The following is a 19,031-nucleotide window of genomic DNA, read 5'->3' as shown; positions in this document are numbered from 1 at the left end:
TTTGCTCCACCCGCTTTTGAGCCCCCGGAAAATCGCCAATCCCCAATCGGTTCAAGTTGGAAAGCCTTTTAAAGGCAAACACTTTATGGCCGGCGATCATCCATCAAACTCGAAAATATATATATGAAAACGAAAATGAAAAAAATCGCAGTCCATAAATTGTGGGCAAAACGCGTTGCTGTCGTCGTCGTCGTCTACTTAAAACGTCATTTGCTAATTTGCTTTAAATTTATTGACACATAAATTCATTTGAACAATCATCATAATTACGCTGCCAGTCTGTATGTGCAAGTGTGCGTATGTGTGTGTGTCTAGAATTTATTGATAAAACAATTTGCATTATTACGTTAATTTTTCATTGGGCTGCCATGCATGGCGCACAAGGCGCAAAATTGTCATTTAAAATGTCATTTTGGTCGCTGAGTTTGTGCCGAGTTTGAATTGCGATTTAAATGAAAATAACCGTGAAGATAGCCATAAAAATATAAGCATGCAATGTTGCCGCTGCTTCCACTGCTCTGCAGTTTTTTTTCCAAATGGGCATAAACAAGTCTAATTAGACATGAAGTGCGATTACACGGACGCCACGCAGTCGTCGCCAGTTGTCGTCACTCAAACAGGCAGCAACCAGATTGCTGATGTTGCTGCTGCAGCAAGTGATGTTGCTGCTGCTGCTGCTGTCGTGATTGTATTTGCTGATTGAATTGATTGGCGAACAAAAACCCAAGGCAATTATGCATCAAATATTGCCTAGATTTTTAGCACATATATGATTGCACTTATGCATTGCGGCACGTAGCAATTGCATGTTGCTCCCCGTGTCCAGTGTGCACAGTGTCAAGTTTTGTGTGTGCGATTGCTCAGCGCATATTGACAAAGTACAATCCAATCCGTGGAGCAGTTAATCACTCTATATATCGCCCGGGTGACAAACTGATTGAGCCGCCGGCGGTCAATACCAAAAATGGTGCGACAATTTCATGTTGCCTTTGGTGTTGCTGCTGTTGCAGCTCCCGTGTTGCTGCTCCTGCTGCAGCTGCTGCTGTTGCTGTTGCTGCTCCTGCTACGTGCTGCTGGCTGCATCTGCACCCAGCTTGAGCTCCCTGCTCCCTGCCGATGTGTACTACTGATGTTGCTCCTTGCCCCGCCAGCAACACGTTTGTTTTGGGCTTTTGCGTGTTGATTGCTAAAAGGTAAAATCGCTGTTGCTGCCGAGAGATTGCCGTGTTGCTGTTGTTGCACACTCATTGTTGGCATATTATCACATAATTTAACTGATGATGGCACTGCTGTCGTCGTTGTTGTCTTTGTCGTTGTCGTTGTCGTTGTTGCCTTGTGTGATTGCTGTCGTCGAGTTGTTGTCGATGTTGCTGCAGCAGTTGGTGTTGCTGGCGTGCTGGGTTAATTGAATGATCACTCACACTTTGATTCGATTTGGCATGTAACCAGCGAGTTAACGGTGATCGCCAGTTAGATTGAATTGACTCCACTCCACTTTACTTCACTTTGCTGCAGTCGAAAGTTCAGCAAAATGGCAAAGTAGAAGAGCTCAGGCAAAAGGTGATCGTGAGTGAATGTCAGTCATCTCCAACTTGGCTTTTAATTGGCCGCCCCAAGTGGATTTCTATTGGCAATGCAGAAAAACAAACAAGAGAGCTAAATAAAATGCTGATCGATCAAAAGAGATCGTGTGAAGAAGATCGATGCCAAATTGAAATTGGCAGCAAGTGATCAACAAAATGTTTCTCCACTTCAACAACTGATGGCTTGATCACTTGATCGCTTGATCGCTTGATCGCTTGAACGCTTGATCTCCTGGATCATCATTGGTTCAATGATCTCGGTCGATCGGCAGTTCTAAGGCACCGCAGCTCCGAGCCAATGACAATGATAAACTCTCGATCATCTCCGAACTCAATTAGGCAGCACAACCATTTTCGGCTACCTGTTGACCAATTATGGCCATAATTGAAGCGCCTCTGATGATCATGATGATGATGATGATGGGGATGACTAAGCCCAGATTATTGAGCTGAGTCGTTTTTATTAAGCTGTATTAAGTATTAAGCGATATGCATATTGAGAGATCTATACCATAAATATCAACACGAACCACGAAACTCTTGATCGGCGAGTAAGAGCAAAAGAGAGGCCCAGCCTCACAGTCCATGTCTTAATTAAGTCGCCGGATCAGGTAGATTCAGTAGACCCAGTGTAGAGATCCGATCCCCCTGACAGGGGCCACCGTGCTCATATTAATCTGTAAATTATGCATAATTTTAATGCCCCCGAATGGAGAAACAAAAAACGAAAAACGGGAAAAACAAAACAGCCACCCAAGTCTCAAAATCTCTTTTGCCGGACATGTCAAAACTCTCACGATGCAGCTGCCAATCGAATCGAATTCGAATCCGAAATACGGCCGACCAAGTCAAAATTTATTTACAATTTATAACAATTCTTTTCGGCTGCCTTATCGGCCGGTGGTCGGCGGTGTTCATTCGAGGAGAGTTGGTCGGGGGATAAAATGTTAATTAAACGGATTTACATTTTAATGACAACACGAAGCGAAGGCCGCCAGAGTCCACAGAAAACCGATTGAGATACAGACAGACAGAAAGAGTTGTATGTGGACGGTCCCCACTTCAAACAAAAAAAGAAAAAAATAACAAAAAACAGCCAACAGAATGCAGCCAATTGCAAATTTGCTTAGCAAAATGGGCGGCGTTTTGGGGGCAGCTGAAAGACAAAAAACCAAAAAAAAAGAATACAGCTGAAAAGAAACCGAACATTCAGCATTCGATATTCAATGAAATCATTGCAGCAGCTGCCTAATGATGCCTTTGCCTGTCCACTTCTTTGTTTTTCTTTTTTTTTGTATGCAAATCGATCGTGCCTGGTCCTCTAGAAAATATCCACCCCCTCTCCACTTAAAAAAAACAACAGTCACAGTCGATTGGCCGGGAGCTGAATGGAGCGAATGCGCAGCTAAAAGCCAACTTGGAACACGAGTTCTGGCACCCAGTGGCTGCGGTTGGATGCGGCCCACTGATCCCCACCAGACTCGATAGCCGCGGGCTATCGATAGGCGACTGTCGTGGCCAGCTTGGCAAGGCAAGCAGAACGCCATGGTGGCCACTATTTCACTTGCCATATATTTGGATTGAGTAAGCATAAGCTTGAATTCGTTGAAAAAAGAAAGTTATAGCTTACATTTCGATTAACTCGATAATTTCGAAGAAGTAATGAACTAGCTGTTATTTTGATGTTTTTTAACTACATTCAAAGTTGATTCAACATCGTTAAACGCCAGAGTTGGCCAAGTGCCATAACTTATCAGCAAGTAATCGATTTGCTTTACTTGGCCATACCCAATTGAAGCAGTTTAGATCGTAAAAAACACTCCTCCAATGGACGTTAATCGATTTGTAATACGCCTGCTCTTCGGGTGCTTCATTAATAATCGTTTGTACCCGCCACCCACATAAAGCGCACACCCGTACTGGCAAACACCTAGGCCGACTATCGATGATTATTTATCGCTTTTGCGTTTGCCATTTCCACCGCCTCCTACCCCTTTCGCCACAATCTTGGTGAAGTCTAGCCCATAGGAGGGCCATAAATTAGCGACTGGTCAGAAAGAGAGGCCCCGTCGTCTATGTGAAGTCCGCCGCCGCTGCCTGTTTATAAATGAGTCGAGTTATGGAGAGCTCGGCGGGCCATAGATAAAAACTAAGGCTGGAGGAGGAGAAGAGGATCGCTTAGGATCGGATCCCAGGGGCGGCTAATGGTTAGGCTAGAGAGCTACCGATCTCGAAACCCCGCTATATATCGTATCCCCCTTTGGACTATCAGCAAATGACAAATATTTCAAATGATTTCAACACTTTGCCGATGCCGCGCTCTTTTCGCTCTGCGGCCCGATGATTTGCGTTTTATTGCAGCTAATAAATTGAATGGCGACCCACCACTGAGAAACTAACTGGGGGAATGGAAAACGGCGAACGGCGAACGGCGGAGTAAGGAGTAGGGAGTACACAGCTTGGAGGATCGGGGATATCGGGTCTGGTTTGGGCCAACTATTTTGCTGCGATAAGAAGGAGTAGCAGCAACAGTAGTGGTGGTGTTGCATGCAACATGCAACTGGCCATTCGGCGCATGCGTGTGTGCATTTCAATGCAACACTGATAAAGGTGTTCAACGCTCGATGACATTAGCACCATCCAAATGCCGCAATCAACTGAAACCCCTCTGTGGACACCATACCTTTGCGTTGAATTCCCTCACCCTCTCGATTTTGTTGAAGCCCGCAGTTTTTTTTTTTTTTTTTTTGTTTTTACTCTCTTTTGCCATATTTGTCGGCGCCTTTTGTTCTTCTTTATTAAAAAGGCGAATAATCATAATAAAGAACCAACAACTCGCGACGTTGTCGTTGTCGTTCAAGTTGTTGTCGTCCATTTAGCCACTGAGTTTTGGCTGAGCAGCCGCACATCGGCGAACTGCCAAGACGAAGCGGGTTTCCAGTCGCATCTTCTTTCGATTTGGGTTTCGGTTTCGGGTTTTGGGTCTCTGGAGTGTTCTGTATTCTGGGTTTTGGGCTCAGGTTCAGGTTCAGGTTTAGGTTCAGCCGCTCGTTCGGTAGCCGCTAGACTTGGACATTAATCGATAACACTTGAGTATTTTTTCATGTTCCGCAGGCGAGCCATTAAGCGATTGTCCACCAAAGTTGTTCGCTTACGCCAATAACGTGTGTGTTGGTGTTGCGATTGGTGTTGCTGTTTACCTTAAGTAGTTCAGCTGCTCCACGAAAATCGACGATTTACCTGGCATTATCCGAAGAGCGGGTACATAGAGTAGGGAGGATAAGTTTTGGGAGCTGGGAATCCGCCAATGGGTTCCTTTTTAAAATTGAATCTATTTGTCTGAGTACTATAAGGTTTTGATTTTAGCCAATTCCTTCTCTTTAGTCAGTTGTCTTGATGAGATACCACTGTTAATACCAGCATGATATTCCGGGTCCTTCGTTCTTAATTCTCAGGTCTGAATACCCATACCTTATTCCCTATACACCGGACTGGGATCTGGGATCTGGGATCTCACTCCCTCCATCCGAAAACTCGGCAATTACTAAAAGACAAATTTATTTGCACGCATGCAGAAGAGTTGTGCGATGATGCGGGTTTGTCTTTGGAACTCGGGACTTTGAGTGGATATGGAACTGAAAACGGGGATCTGCGATCTGGGATCTGGGATCGGCACTGAAGCCGAGGCTACTGTTCGACAAGTGTTAAGCATAATGCAGACACACACTCAGATGGCGGATAAATGGAATGGATGGAGAGGATCTGGACTTTAATTGAAGTGCGGACCGACTCGCATCATTGACATTAAGTGTCGATAAATTAAGCATACGCAATGTTCGCCCCGCGTTTTTATGAATGGAAGCCGAACGGCGAGAAAGAAAAAAAAATGTGAAAGGTTCCTCCACACGGAGCGCTTGGTAGTTTGGTCTTTCGACCGCCCCGACTGCGGCATAAATTGCTGATAATTTACTGTATATAAAAATCAACACAAAACATTTTATGTTAATGAAAATAAAAGCGCAAAGCGAAGTGAAAGCCAGGGGCGAAGGGAACACCGAGCTAAACTTGACTTCGAACTGGAACTGGAACCGAGCGGCGGAGATGGAGATGGCAAATACAGTAGCCGGGTCAGATAGCCCAGATATCTAGGCAATTAATGGGCAGCGCAGGTTCGACTAATGAGCGGCATTTATATGTCGTGTTGTTAAACCCAGCTGGTAGTGGGAGATCGAAGAGCCAAACACAGTTTTCGGTTCTAATTTGGCAAACGTATTTTTTTTTTTTGGGCCTGACCATCGAAAGTGTCGCTGGGCCTTTGGCCTGACTCTGACCCACACAGATGATGCAAAGATCCAACGATCGAGCGATCCACCGATCCGCTGATCCACTGATCCACAGCCTTTTGATGACAGCCGCTATCTTATCAGTGAGTTGAGGCAGCGGAGCATTAAAATTGTTTTATTTTATAACTTAATTACTGGCAGCCGGACGGACATTAGTCTGTCATTTTACTATATGGTAAGTGAGACAGACACCCCCTCTCCAAACAAATCGTCACTTGTTTGATATTCAAACTCTGAAACTGTGGCGTTTTGTATGCTTTTGTTTTAATGAATGAAAAATAAAGAGGGAATGGAAATGAGCCTGATAATGGGTCAGCACAGCGTGTGTGTGGGCAGGGTTTTTTAGAGTTTTCTGAGTGTTTCATAGTGTTTCAGAGTCTCAGAGGCAGGCCCAAAGCAGCGCCACACGCTGTGAGAGCCAAAAAACTCGGTGGCAACTGAAAAACTAAAGAACTAGAGATCACAGACACTGGCTGCTATTTGAGTTCTTTGCTTAATTAACAACAAAAAAGGAAAAGGCCGAGCTACACAAACGACGGCAGAGCGTGGCGAAGAGTTGGATATAAAAATTAATTAGCAGACCCGAAATCAAATGCATGAAACTTCTACAGCAAGGAGATGTACTTTGGTTGCGACGGGTGAAAAAAAATACAGTCAGCTTGTCTATTACTCAAACAGAAATGAGCGAGTATATTACGGAGTTGCAATTATAAATTCATTAGGAATATTAGCGCAGACTGATAGACATTTTACACTCCATAGGTAGCAACTTCCGCGGCCAGAAGATCAAACGCAATATGTGTTTTTAATTAACTTTTTAGAGGTCATAAACGTTTTCAGACGGCAAGGTGCGCTGCAATCACCCCGAAAATGGGACCAATAAAAACCAATTCCAATTCCAATTCCCTGACGTTGTGTGTGCTTGTCGCTTCTTGCGGCTAATCGAGAAATTAAGTGTAAAATTATGTTAATCAGCTCACACACACACACACACACACCGTCCAGCGTTGATTGAGGAAATTGTCGTTGTTGTTCATTCATATTGGTTGTTTCCCTTTGGCTAATCAGTTGCAACGGAAATCCCCCCGAAAATCAAGACAAATTTAAAACCGAACAAACTGGAGAAAATGAATACGAGTCTTATAAGGTAGTAGGTCGACTGCCCACAATTTCCGTGCTCCCACAGCGATCTATGCTAATGACGGGTGGTCAATGTGTCGATTCCGGCCAAAGAAAGAAAGTCAAAATCGAGCAACCAAATGCAAACTTAGAAATTAAATTTTATTTTATTTGAGAGAGATCGGTGGGAGCAAAAAAAAAATAATAATAAAGGCAGCGCATCCCCATGTGACGGCCATAAAAATGTGCGTTAATAACATTGCCGCCAAAGTGAAGTTGGCAATAAAATGGCAGATTCATGTGACGATGACGATGACGATGGTGATACCGATGAGAGGACGACGCTTGACGATGATTATGATGATGATGACGATGGCAATGGCGCTGCTACCGACGCGTTTTGGTGGGAAATACGATGGCCTATGCCAAGTACATATCGATCCCAGCCGAGACATAAAAATTTACGTCCCATAAATATCCACACAAGGCTGCTGCTGCTGATGTTGCTGCTGTTGCTTCTGCTGCCTCGGATGTTGCAGATTCGCATTTATGCGTTTAATGATAAAGAAGAATGGGGAATGGCACATCGGCCGGCGGGGGATTGTGGGGCAATCGGAGCGAAGCGCATGCGTAGCGAGCTGCCAGCGGTAGCCACCTTAAGTGCCACATTGCGTTTTTGTTTTTGCTGGCCGGGCCACACAGCAACCATTGGTCACCCTCTCTCTTTCCCACTCGAGGCGTTACGCGTCCGGTGGTCCACGACAGCCGCCACAAAACGAGCTGCGATAAGGCGCCCAATGTGCAGGCCACCGCTGCTTCGAAAGTCAGCTGAAAATCCCCATTGTTGTACTCGATATTCTCGCTGCGTTGTCTAAGTGGCGCCCAACGTGGGGCCTTGAAGTGACACAAATTAGGACTGCAATTGAGGAATGAGCGGAAGTCCTAAGTGAAGTATTTAATTAATTGCTTTCTCTAGTGCTTGGTACAAGTTCAAAGTCTTCACTTCACAATGCACTAAATTTGGGCTGCAAGTAGGCTAAAGTGCTAGAAGCTTTTCATTCATAGATGCTTTCGATGTCAGTTATGTGGTGAAACATCTTCTCATAGTGTATACTTGGAAAGTGTCTCTCCAAGAAGGCTTACAAGCCGCTTAACATACCTTCAAATTGAAATTCCAGCTATCGAAACCAATAAAATGCCCCTCCAGAAATTGGGTTAGCTGCCCGCTTAGAAGCAGTTGCTGCCACTGCGGTGCGTGCGTCTTGCAGCTGCCGCATCGAAACCCGTTAGCTGAAAATCCGCAGTGAGAACGACCTTGTCGCGTTTCTGTGGTCGTTTGCGGTTCGTTTGTGCCTAATTAACAAGTTGGCTTTTGGCGTCAGTCAGCAGGCAGTCAGGCAGCACGCCCAAGAAACAGCATCCCAAACAGTCGCAACATCCTCATGCAAAGCAGGAAGGAGGGGGGCTGGCGGCAGCTACTACCACTGTAATACCACATGCATTATACCAGATACCATTTGGACTGGGGCGATGCGATGTTGCCCCCGAAAGCTTGTTACAGGACGGCGGCTAAGACGGCGCCTGTGCTGCCGCCGTCGCGTCGCCTCGTCCCAAGATGAATGTGTGTCGTTGTCAGGCCTTGTATTTTGTATGTAATTGGCTTGGCCTGCCTCTTTGCCTCCTTGCCCCCATTGCCCCCATTGCCCCCTTCCCTGCTGGCTTGCTTAAATAGATGCCTGGCCACTGTTGGCGTCACCTGTCGCCCACTGTCCAGTGTCCACACAGTGTACCGCACTGTGCCCGCCCCCCACCCCCCGCGCATTCGGCAACGAAAAAGCCAAAGACATTTGCAAATCTTTTGTTTCCCATGTCCGATCATTTCTCATATAGGCGAGCGGTCTCCAAAGCCGACGACAAGCGAAAACGACGACGACAAAGGAATACCGCAGGCGCCAGCCAGCCCAAAAAAAGGAAAAAAATAAAAAATCGAAAACCCGAGAGAAGTAAAACCAAAAAACGTAGCAAATAAAATAAAAGAGCCCCAGACAACGATGCAGACGACGAAGACGACGTTGAGGCCACCAGCGGCCAGTCAAAGTCGGTAGGGGGGATTTCGAAAGGGGGGTTTCAGCTGAGCACGAGCTTTTGTGAGCGCCACAGGACGAGGACGACGACAACCTCTTTGGGGCATTGTCTTCGTGGCGGAGGAGGAGCGACATTCAAATCTTAACTCGAAATCAACGGCGACCGGAGACGCTGGCTGCCCGATTCTCCGATTCTTCGGGCTTCTTCAGGCGGCCCCAAGCTCCAGGCCAAAACAAATTCGAACTGCCAAAATAATAAGCCGAGGTCCGCTGCATTTTTATGGCGTAGAGACAAATGCGTGGCTCTCTGTCTTCTGAAGGTCGCCACGTTGCTAACGCCAGTGTCTTTAGATTCTTCAGTGTCTTCTTCCCTTTTTTATATATATTCTTATATATATTCTTTTTTCAGGCCGGTGGTCGCCGCTTCTGCGCTGGTGCTGCCATAAAATTTTTGAAACCAGCTCGAGAAAACAGCGAGGCTCTTTGGGACAGATAAGAAATTTTTGCTGAAAACTCGTGCGCCAAAGGAAGCGACAACCGACCGACCGGTTTCATACATACATACATATATGTATATATATATACACACACACGCACATACAAATGTATTGATGGGGGCCCTGACTGCATAAAATTTGTTTGTGCCATCCTTGGATCCGGGGGCATACAAATTGGCTTAGGCAGCGTCTTTGGCTTTAAGTTGTTGGCTGTATGGCCGTGTGGCTGGATGGTTGGATGGTTGGCTGGCTGGCTGGCCGTCGGTAGCAGAGCGCAGTTTAGATGGCTATCAGTAAATAGAACACAAATGAAATTCATCGATAGAAATCGAAATCGCATCGGGGGCGGTTGGCCAAATCAAAAAATGGGAAAAGGGCGATGAAGGTTGGGTGAAGGGAAAGGGGAGAAAAGGAGAAAAGGGCCTACGTTCTAGGTCTCAGCGTTGTCTTGGCGACCATGTGATGGGGTACACATGTTGCTGGCACGACAAAAACAGCAGCCTGAGTTCTGACCTTTTGCCAGCCAGCCAGCCAACAACCAACAGGCAACAAGCAGCAGGCAACAGCCAACAGCCAGCAGACGACAAAACTACAAGCAGCGCAACACTTAGCCATTGAGCCACACAAAGGTGCTGCATGGTATGATGGTTCTCGGTGGCTCCACTTTTGGCGGGGTGGCCTATCAGGGAGCGAGCTAGCCGGGCGTCGTGAGCAGCGGGTGGCCGCCGCCCCAAATGGCCGCCGGTGGGAGGCAATGCAGAAACAAGCCGAAAGACTGGCTAAAAAAGACTGACTGGAAAGACAGATAGCTGCGACGGGGGATGGTTAAGCCGAAAGGCCTCGGGCACAACCAGAAGTTGCCACCGTCGTCACCAGATGGTAGCTGTCTCCTGTCGTCGAACAACACAGGCCAAGAAAATCCCCAATCAGAGTTCAGAGAAAGGTTCCATATTGGCAACAATGCGGGGAAAAGCGCGGAGCCAGGAACGGAAAAGCGAAAAGGGCCAAGAGGAAACCTATATAGAACCATTTCAAAGAGAAGTTGATTGTACGGATTCTGCTTGCTGGGGAAATGCGTTTTTGATCTGCGTTGAATTGCTCGAAATCCTTTTTTGGTGGCCAAAAAGCAGCTCCTGAATATGAAAAAGGATGAAGCATTTTATGTTTAACAAATATTGCCTCTTCATTTTTCTAAAATGCACGGCTTAGTTTCGAAACCGAACAAATCTATACTTTCGGATATTGTATAATTAATTGGCCCTAAGATTCAGATATCATTACAGGAACTCCTTCATTATCGGATTTTGGCGTTCAAGTAGCAGTGCGCATTAATCCCCAGACACGATTTCAGTCAATTAATCAATAGGGAAGACAGCAGAAGAAGCAGCAGCAGTCTGGGAAGAACAATAGAAAGCCACTTGAAGCCTTTGGCGACACTCGAGCACACGCACACAAAGTCCAAAGACAAAGCCACAGTTACAAAGCAGAGGCGCAGACAGAGACACAGATGGAGATACAGATACAGATACAGATACAGATACAGATACTGAAACATAAACAGATTCAGATGAGTGTATAATCTGGCTCTAATGATGCTGAGGCTGAGCTGCTGCTGCTGCTGCTGATGATGATGATGACAAAAAGCCAAACAACCCAGCAGCAGCCCGGGGGTCTCAAATGGGCACCCTACTGTCGACAGCTACAGCTCCAGAGGGATAAGCGGGCCAAAAGGGGTTAATCTGTGGCCCGAACCTCAACCTCAACCTCAGCCTTAAACTCGGGCTGAGACTCCGGCTGTCCGCAGCTCATTCTCACATCATTAATTACAAAATTATTGGGTCTCCTCGTCGTGTGCGTTTCGCTTGGCGCTGTTTCAGGTAATATCCGAAATACACACAGGTGGATTGGATTGGATTCGATTGGATTTTAGCCGCAGGAACTGTAACAACAAACCGAAATTCAGCCCAACAGAGCCCAAGAGCTAAGCAAAATGTTAATTTTCAAATCTCCGTGGGAACTGAAATTAGTCGTTAACACACAGACACAGATACAGATGATACGCCAGAGATGCTACAAAGCAAAACCCAAAGATTTGGTTGTGGTTTTGACCTGCGGGCGGCCTACGCATATTAGCATTGTTGATTTTGAGCAGCTTAGCGAGCTGCTCTTGGGGGCACAACAGATCATCATCCAGTAGTTATTGATAGACGAACTTTCGAGATCAGCAGAATGAGAATAGTGCGTGCCAAGAAATTGTAAACTTCACTAGAGACTAAAATCCTTTCATTATATTAACATTTTAAGTATATCCGCTAGTAGGAGTAGGAGTTATCAGCGTATATCCCTAACAATTTGCCATCCCAAATTTACCTCGATGTGTTATTTTTTTTGCCGTGTGCGCACGTATCTTTTGCATCTACCCTGTCTATCAGCCATAATTGGGCCCTAACTGACTCACGGCCAGCACACCGTGATTGGCTTAGTCCGAGAACCCAAGTCCGATGTCTGATGTTTGGGGCCTGAGTTAGTGGCAATTAAACGATTTCGGTTCGTGTGCTGTCTTCAGCTGTCTGGGCCTGCTGATGCTGCATGATTAATATGTTTTTGAGTAGTTCTTAGCCAAGGGCCACCATATCAGGCAAACAAGCCACGATTTTTGGATTTTTTCTGTTTCGATTTTTTTTTTTTGGAGGGGGGAGTGGTAACCGAAAACAAGAGGCAGGAAAAGCCAAGTCAGTTAGCCGGTTGACAAATCGTTTGTAAATGGCTGCCAGACAAAAGTGGAACACACGCACTCCACTTGGGTCGAAATTGTGGGGAGAGGGACCCACACCATCGCCAGAACTTCAGAGCTGACCATCGAAATTATAGTGTTCCAAAGTGTGCCTGGTCAGCAATCAAAAGTTCATCAAATATGTGTGCTACTCCGGGGATTCGTGAGGGTTGAATTTCTGTTGAATTTTGGAAAGAAGAATTCAAATACCATGGCTAGCACTTAGCAAAAGAATCTTTACATAAGTGAGGCGGTTGGAGGAGAATCAAATGTATCTTATTTATACGGTTTCCCAGAGATACGAGCCACATTTCCCTCATCCTGTGAGCAGCAATCGACGGCTCCAAACACAAATCGAACTCAGACAGCAAACAATCGAATGAGACCAGCTAATCCCCCAGTCCGACTTCAGGCTGCCAACACCTGCCACTCACTGGAATCATCCGGGTTAGCATTTACCCATTTATTTCATTTAGCCGCTTGGCCACTTGAAGAACTCGATTCGGCAAATGGTAAATCGCATTCGCTCACAAATGGCCAAATCCCATTGAGTCGAGTTGCAGCTTTAAGAAATCCAATTAAATGCGAATTGAAAAAGTACCAGGGGCCTGTGACAATAAGCAGCCCAGATGGATGCTGAATGCGAAATCCCCATTGAATGTCTGCATAATAATGCCTAAATAATGAGCGAGTGAAGAGCGCGAAGCACTCCAAAGACATTAGCGCACTTGAACCATGGGGAGAAATGCGAGGATATGGCCCGCCACTCGGCTAACGGAAATGTTTTTTTTTTTATTTTTTTCTTTACCCCCCTAATGAGCGCCAAAAAGGAAAGAGACAGCGGACCGCGTTGGGCAGTGCAAAGGAGACAGCGCGAGAGAGAGAGTGAGAGAGAGCGACTGCTTTTGGGTGTTTGTCAAGTGCTGCAAGTACTCCACTGGGTCCACCCACCCACTGCACTCCACCCCAACTCCACCCCATTGAATTCCGCGCTTTTTTCCGGGTGTCAGGTTAAGTGTGCGAGCGAAGCAGCAATGGCTGTTGGCAATTTGCATGCAGTGCAGCGAACAAATGAGCAGAATAAATTAAGACAAGGCGGGCAGAGCCTTAAATGTGCACTAACAAAAAGTTCGACATACGATTGCTAGTATTTTGACACAAAAGCCAGAAAATGGTTTTCAATATTAGAGGAAATCCGTTAAAATTTGGATAAATAGTGTTGGAAAATGGATAGTTTACTATGCATATTTTTACAAGTGGTTACACATATATTAAAACTTTAAGAATTATTATAGAAATAATAAAACATAAGACAAGAAGTTAAATATTTAAGCATGGCAGAGAGGCGACCGAAGGATCTGTAGGATGCGAACTGAAGAAATGCAGCCCGAAAGCTGAAGAGGCAGCTGGCGAAGAAACTGGAGGAGGAGAATCCATGGCCGCTTGACAAAAGACACTTGAGGCCAACAAAAACGGCAAGGAGAAGGAAAATAAAGGAAAAACAACAACTGGGGGCATAAATAAAGATGACGAAGCTGGCCAGAACGAGAGGGAAGACGAGAAAGCGAAAGCAAAAGCAAAAAAATGCCCAAAGGTGCTGAGGCGCCAGAAAGAGAGCGAGCGATTGCAATGGCTTTTTACCACAATGGCGGAAATGTGTGAATGAGGTGGCCGCCACTCGAGAGCCAGAAAGAGAGGGGTGCATGCGAAATGAAAGAGAGGGGCGACTATAATTAGCACAGTGCGCGCGTTTTATTTATTTTATTTTATTTTATTTATTTCTCTTCTTCGCTCTTCTTTTCGCTCAAGACGCACGCACTCACACTGGCAAACCCAAACAGCCCGGGCAATTAAACTAGGTACACTCCCCTTCGCAATTTGTCATCGCCTTGAGTGCATTTTAATCGTAAACGTAATAAAAAAAATATTTATATATAAATAATAAATAGCTATGGTGGCCCAAGGGTTAATTGCTAACCCACTTGGTCGATCGTCGCCCGCTTAATTACTGGAAAGCGCCCATTGCACCGCCGAACCCACAGTCGAACTAAACCACTCAAACCACCTCGGCCAGTGGGTCAGGAATTGTTGACTTGCACAAATTGCTTTATAATCGTCATCAATAAATGAAGCCGGTCATTAGGCGGTCATATATGTATGTCCATATGTATGGACACTTGTATCACCATTGCCCCCAAAGCTCCCATCTTCAATCCTCCGACTCACAATAAGCTAAATTGTTGGGCAAATACAAAATCTATTCACGTGCCCAAAAAATATTTGTTTATTTGCTAGAGTACAGGGTGTTTTCGGTGCCTAGACACTTTTCAGCTAGGAGATCTCTAGCAATTCAGCTTATTTCCGATTACAAAGTGCATGCCAAAGGAAGATCTTTCTGCCATGTTCGATATTTTAAAAAACATATATGTATTAACTATACAACCTTGAATAAATTCTGATTGCAATTTCGTCGAGGTTGTTCTGTGTTTTGTGTTGGGCATGGCATTGATTTCTGTATTTTTAGCAGTGATCGCATCGCATCGAAAAATTGATCGGACATTCCCGAGGATGGCGTGACTCAGGTTCAGAATCAAAACGAATCGAATCGAATCAAAATCGGCGCCCGTCGGGAATGAAATCGGAATCAGAATCACCAATATCACCCCCTCCCCGTTGAATTTTCGTTCGCTTTCGGTGGAAGCAGCGAATACGTGTCACAAATTATTAATAATCTATAATAAAAAGTATAATTTCATTTAATAATGAGACGCGTGTAGAAATCGTCAGGATCCTCAGGTTGAATTTTTCATTTAATAAATCATCGAAAAATGATGTTGCCGCCGCAGACGCATACTAATTTCCTTCTCCTTCTGGAGTTTAGTATTTATTTGTATTATTATTTTGTGTTTTTTTTTTTTCTTCGTGGTTGACCACGTTGCGCCCATTTTGTGGCGCCAGGGTCGACGTTGCATGTGCCTCCTCCGCCTTTTCCACCTTTTTTTTCGTTTTTCGTTTTTGGTTGGTGCCTCATCGCTGGCAGTTAAATTTTTGTTGGTTTTCCAACGTGACGCCTGTCAGCTGGCGTTTTTCAGAGGGCCTCTGTATAAATTGGTAAGAGCTATGTGGCCGAGACAATTAAATGCCTAATTTTGTGTTGAGCCCCCCCGCCTTAACACCGCTAACCCGTGGCGTTTGTTTTTCCAAATAATTCATTAATATTTCTCTGTTTCTTTATACTGTTGTTTTTTCTCCCTATTTTTTTTTTATTTTTTTTTTTTTTTGGTAATTATGACGGGCGGCGCTTGCCTGCCTGAGTTGCATGTGCAATGTATTTTTCGTTGGGCGTTTTGGGTGCCAATTTCATGCGCTTTTCTCGTTAAGAGCGATAATTTATCAACAAGCTGGAAAATGTGGTTAACGCCCGAGGGAGTTGAGAAAAAAAAGTGAGGAAAACATTAACTGCCAGCCAGACAGAAAGAAGTTTTTAATGCTTAAAGCTGTGATTTCTTTATCTCACATGCAAATAAGTGGTATTATTGATTGACAACGATAATATTTTATTTCTGGCTATCATAATATTTAGCTTAAAATGCTTGTTGTTTCACGTTTTAAAAGTCTTTAATTTCAATATAATTTTCTTTTCAGTTTTTAGTGGGCATTTTCGCTGGAGCGAAGAAACTGCGCCACAAGACAAAACGGGGTTATTATCTCCCCACTGTGCCGCTGCCACGCCCCCTGTGCAACGCCCTAGTCTGGGCATATATAGTCATTCATCTATTTTCCACCAGGTAGTCAGGTAAATATTGCTCTACACAACGAAAAACATTTCATTTTTTTATATTCTTCAATGAATTAATTTATTATTGGGTTAACCTTTAGTCAAATTCCTTAAACCTAATATGTTAGTACACTCAAAGATTGCGTTTTCGAATAACTCCTAAACGTGGTGAATTATTTTTTTCTGTGCATAGATCAGGGTTCGGTTCGCTTCAGTTCGGACTCACATCATCATCATCATCATCATCTGGCTGAGGTGCAACGATAACAATAATTGCCCACCATTTTCTAGGTTATTATTTCGTTATTGCTGTTGCTGCTGACCCGTGTGTGTAAATTATCGGGGAGAAAATAATGAAATATAGTGCAATATATACATATATATATATAAGAAACGGCTTCGCTCCATTTGCCAGCGGCATCGCATCGATTGATTCAATTAATTATCCCAATAATAGCTTGTTCCCCCTCTGTTCATATTTATCCTATTTTTTGTTTTTTTTTTTTTTGTGCGTGTGCCTTGTCTAATCAAGTTTTCTCTATATTTTCTATACTGTTTTTTATCATTCACATATCGCCGTGGCTTCCTTTATGCAAATAAACACACTTATTCATACATTTTGAAAATTGTTTTCCCAGTGATTGACGCTTTGACAGAGACAACTTAGTTGTCAACACGCAAGAATCATGTCCACAACGGAGTTGTGATATACCCCATATGTATGTTAGTAAGCTCATAGAACACAGAACCTTAACCATATTCAACTACAGCAACTATCAATCTATGACAACCACACCCCCCTTCCCCCAACACGCTTTTTTTTCACAGGCGCCCCACGTTTATAATGAGAGACAACACAGAATTTGCGTGCAACATCAAAGTTGTTCTCGTTGTTGTCTGCATATTGGATGTTGTTAAAGTTGTTGCCATAATTGTTGTCATACTAACTATAGTTCTGTACGGTTAATGGCATGGCGACGATAAATCAGGCCAATAATCGAATCAAACAGGCAAGTGAAATTATAGGAGTGTCAATCTGGTTTATAACATCAACTAATAAATGGTACTAGTGATTTATTCTGGAAACGCATTTGGTGCTTCTCAAAAACCATCTTTTCAACCGGCGTCTTTCTGGTTAATGACTTTCACTTGTCCGCAAGTCAAAGTGAAAGAATCTCCCAAAGCAAAGATAGATAAACGATGGTAAACAGAGGGAAAGAAGTGGATGGCTTTTTTGGGAATCTCGGCAACGTTGCGACTAAGTAAAGATCAACAAGGGGATCAAAGGTCGTCAGACTTTTTGGTATATTCATATATGCCAGTGGCGCCGCTAGAATATAAATATATTCAAAAGAAGAATTCTAAGTGCTTTTATTGAAATATTTTAATTGTTTTCCAATGTCTTTCATTTGGCATTTTAACTCAAAAAATGATGCATTTTAAAGTCGAAGAGAAAATGATGCCACAGCAATGGGCAAATCTCTCTTTAAATATTCTCCCCACACAAAGACCAAGATAATGGCCTGATATCTGATGACCTCAGAGATTATAAAGATTAGTCTTCAGGCGCCAGCAAAGGCAGCTTCCGTTTTCGTCCCACTCGAGTGTTGCAAGCTGTCTGAGTGCGCTATCTTTTCTAGTGGCTGCAGCAGGTGATTCTCCATATGAATCCGATTCGAAATGTGAATCTACAGCTCTCCAGACTTGCAGACAAGTCAAACAACACCAGAGATCACGGGCAAATATCTTAAATTCAAATGGAAACAAAGGCAAACAGACAACACGCAAACAAACAGATGAAAGATGCACGACAGACAGTCTGAGTTGGGAACAAACATTTGAATACCAATAGAGATTTACACAATGTGGTAGCATGTTTGAGGTGTTTAACTGTCACCTCAGACTTAGGCACTCCATAGATAACGCATCTGATGGCATAACGATCCCATTCCAAGCGATCTGATGGCGCTACTTCAGACAGAGAAGACATACACTTGAAGAAACTAAATAATTGATGTCTCAGTTTAATTTTTTAAGATTTTTTTTCGATGTCTTTTAAGGTGTGCAAACTTCTACGATCATTTTTTATATATTTTTATATAGTTTGAGATATTTTGAACCATTTTTCCCTTGTGTAAGAGGCACACTTCGGGGCAAAGTGCGTTTGTGAGTTGATAGTCGCGTTTAGAAATCTATTTGCCAGACAAATATTGCACTTCCTGTGCCCCGGCCCAATCCATTCCCCGCCCCTCTCCGCCTGTCTCTCGGGATGGAAATCCAAGTCAAGCTTGTCTATTTGCGTTGGCCTAATGGAAAAGCCAACGTGCCGCCCCCAAACACATTTCCTGTGATCTCCTTTTTGGCAACAATGGCCAAACAATGGCTGGCTTTGCTCGCCAGCTGGCGCTGCTCACTTGGATTTGCTGTATGCTTGTGTGACTGAATGACAAGATACTGAGATGAAAATATACAAATTTTTTTTTGCTTTTTTTGATTTTGGGGGTAGAGAAGCAAGGGGTCTTAATCGCTCTGCACGCACACTTGCCGCACAATGGGATCCCGGGATCCTGAGCACAGCATGTGTGCATTGTCCTGGCATCATAAACTCGTCTTCAGCTGTCGTCGCGCGCCCTTAATTTCTAAGCATTTGTTTAGACATGCACCGCAGCGCAAGGAGACAATAAAGAAATCCAGCATAATACATAATAATCAAAAAAAAAGAAAAAAAGAAGAAGCCCAAAGATTGTGGTGACTGCACCGCGGGAGACGTGGCGTATGAGCAATCTCGAAAACCTCAAACTCAAAGGCGAACGAAGTGTACACTACATGCTTGTTGAAAGAAAGAGGAAAAAGT

The 19,031-nt window shown here is 44.3% G+C and overlaps 1 protein-coding gene and 1 long non-coding RNA gene across 8 annotated transcripts in view; one reads left to right on the top strand and one right to left on the bottom strand.

Moving 5' to 3' along the window:
• LOC6725097 (optomotor-blind protein) overlaps positions 1-19,031 on the bottom strand; it is a 56,770-nt gene that overhangs the window by 8,398 nt on the left and 29,341 nt on the right. The gene's annotated exons all lie outside the window — the stretch shown is intronic.
• LOC123327390 overlaps positions 15,818-19,031 on the top strand; it is a 72,456-nt gene continuing 69,242 nt past the window's right edge. Inside the window, exon 1 of the long non-coding RNA XR_006542136.1 lies at positions 15,818-16,195. This is a non-coding gene — a long non-coding RNA (uncharacterized LOC123327390). The remainder of the gene's footprint in view (positions 16,196-19,031) is intronic.

Source organism: Drosophila simulans, chromosome X (assembly GCF_016746395.2).
Source record: "Drosophila simulans strain w501 chromosome X, Prin_Dsim_3.1, whole genome shotgun sequence".
Classification (NCBI taxonomy): Eukaryota; Metazoa; Arthropoda; class Insecta; order Diptera; family Drosophilidae; genus Drosophila; species Drosophila simulans.
Note: the sequence above shows the minus strand (reverse complement) of the source record. Positions and strands in the feature narration are given on the sequence as shown.